Genomic DNA, 2,773 nt, shown 5'->3' with positions numbered 1-2,773 from the left:
TCGCATGCTAAAGGTGGTCCTTCAAAAACATTTGTATTGATTATTTGATTAATGATTCAACCATGCATGTAGGCAATAACATTTGAAAACCTGTGCAATATAAGCACTACAAAAACCTGAAAAATAGATCTGTGCTACAGTAAATATTAAAATGATTACAGTATTTCTGCAATACAATATAGATGATTTTGTAACAAATACTTATACAGATATTTTCAAAACATATTTTACAGTTTAACAACAAAGTTTACAGTGAATTTATGCTGCCATTTTACAAGGAAATGTATATTTATTTTTATATTTTATAAATGTTTTTAGTCATTTACACAACCTGTAGAAAATGGTTAAATATACACACATCATCATCTGAACAAACCACACACACACACACACACACACACAACCAAAATACCCCTAGGGCTCCTTCCAGTTTCAACAATCAATACTGAAATCAAGGGTCAAGAATCCCCTACACCCACTCAGAGTAAATGTTTCTTCATATCTGCAAATACTTTGACCTCTTCTTATATGGCTTCTGAAACCTCAGCTCATTAAAATGTGTAAATCTGTTAATACTGAAGATTCTACACCATGATGAAGATTATATACCATGTTTTTTTTTTTTTTTTCGTGATTTTGAGATGAATATGCAGATTGGCAAAGTTTGACAATTTCTAGTATAAAATTGTGAATCCTTCTGTTTTTACTTGGGAGTGAGGGGATGAGAAGTTTCAATGGAAGTCTGGTTCCTCTAATTAATAAAAAACAATAAGATAATTGTGAATTTTCTCTCACATGTTCAATTTGTAAATAGGTTTATACTTAAAATGTACTAAGTATACTTGAAGTTGTTCCAATTTAGCACAAAAAGTAGACTAAATACACTTAAAGTTGTACTTTAGGATAATTTAATTACAACTTAAATACACTTAGTACAAAAAAAGTTGATTCAAAAAGTTGTTCCAAAATAGCACACTTCAAGTTAACTAATCATTAACACACTTGAAGTACACTGACAATTAGTCTGGCTGCAAGTATATTTGGTAAACTTTTTTTTGTCACTAGGGCTACCACAGACAACCAGATTTCTAGTTTTTTTTAAAACTCTTTAAGATATTCTACTGACTTACCTAGCCCCAAACTTTCCAAGTTAAAATAGACAAACAATTTAAAGAATCTATTGTGCTTCAAGAAACCCACCTTTTGTCTAGCTAACTACTTAAAGTACAGTTCGTAGAAGATGGCCTGGTTTAAGTGATCTCTTCTTCATATACATCCAACTCAAGGGGAGTAAAGATTCTGATTCATAAAGCCATCCAATTTAATATATCAAAGGTTTCATACAAGTCAGGCAGATATCTAATTGTTCAAGGCTTTCTTCAGATCAGATTTTTGATCTTGATCTCCTATGGGTCTATTGTGATTTCTGATCATGGTCCAGTTAAACTTTTATATAATCCTTCAAAAATTATTAAGGGGCATTGCAGATAGAGGTGCCTTGCCTGATGTTTGTCCATTGACTTAGATGAGAAAGAAAGAGAGGAGCCATTTCCAACAGCAGCTAACATTTACTGTCTTGATGACGAGTGACCATCCCATACTATCCAGGTCATGAGATAAATGTCTCTAATAAATGGACTTTCATTCTAAAGGAGGTCTTACAAAATCTGATTAATGATTCAACCATGCAGGTATTTTGTTATGAAAACATGAGTGGTGAATTAGCATTGAGCTAATTTGTGCTAAATGTTATATTATCAATTCACACGACCTGTAGTAAACAATATATATAGTGTATCATCTGAACAAACTGTAAAGTGAACAAAACGTAAGGCTGCTGATGTCTTCCTTGATTAAACAAACAATGACACTGAATCTGAGGGTCAAACATCACCTACACCCACTCATTCGGAGTAAGAGAATTACCGTAATATGTTTGCAAAATCATTTGACACTTCTAAAATTACTTCTGAAAGCTCGTCATGAAACTCAGTTTAAAAATACTTACTTGAGATTCAGTACCATAATTTGCCCTTCAACGTAGAGACTTGTGAAGCTGCTGTTCCAATACTATATTTTTGTTTTGTATAATGCACAGAGAATAACAAAGTCCATGTGAGGGTGTAGAGCTTTTCCGCATGACTCCTAAACTCTGGAATAATTTTGGTAATCCTGGTTGCACAGGATTAATACATACTTTTTCTGTTTAAAGGGGTAATATCATTTATTTTTGTTATTCTTTTTTCTCTTTATCTCACTCTCATATTATATTTATACAGTTGTTTAACTTTTCGGAATAATAGCATTCTTTACTTTCTTGACTGATGGGTTAAGACAGGCTGATAATTTGGGGTAAATTGTTAGTCATTTATATTTTTTTTCTTTCTATTTTTTAAATGTAATTTAGTTGTTGGCTGATGCTGTTCAATTAACAATGCAGGAGAATATAAAAATTCTACAACCTACAGGTGCTGGTCATATAATTAGAATATCATTAAAAAGTTGATTTATTTAGCTTATTCCATACAAAAAGTGAAACTTGTATATTCATTCATTACACACAGACTGATATATATTTCAAATGTTTATTTCTTTTAATTTTGATGATTATAACTGACAACTAAGGAAAATCCCAAATAGTTATTATATTACTTAAAACCAACACAAAGAAAGGATTTTTAGAAACATTGTACGAACGTGAACTTAGTTGGGGCTCGTTTTGCTTGTAATTACTGCAGCGTGGCATGGAGTCGATCAATCTGTGGCAATGCTC

Source organism: Carassius auratus, chromosome 15 (assembly GCF_003368295.1).
Source record: "Carassius auratus strain Wakin chromosome 15, ASM336829v1, whole genome shotgun sequence".
Taxonomy (NCBI): Eukaryota; Metazoa; Chordata; class Actinopteri; order Cypriniformes; family Cyprinidae; genus Carassius; species Carassius auratus.
This window is presented reverse-complemented; position numbering follows the sequence as displayed.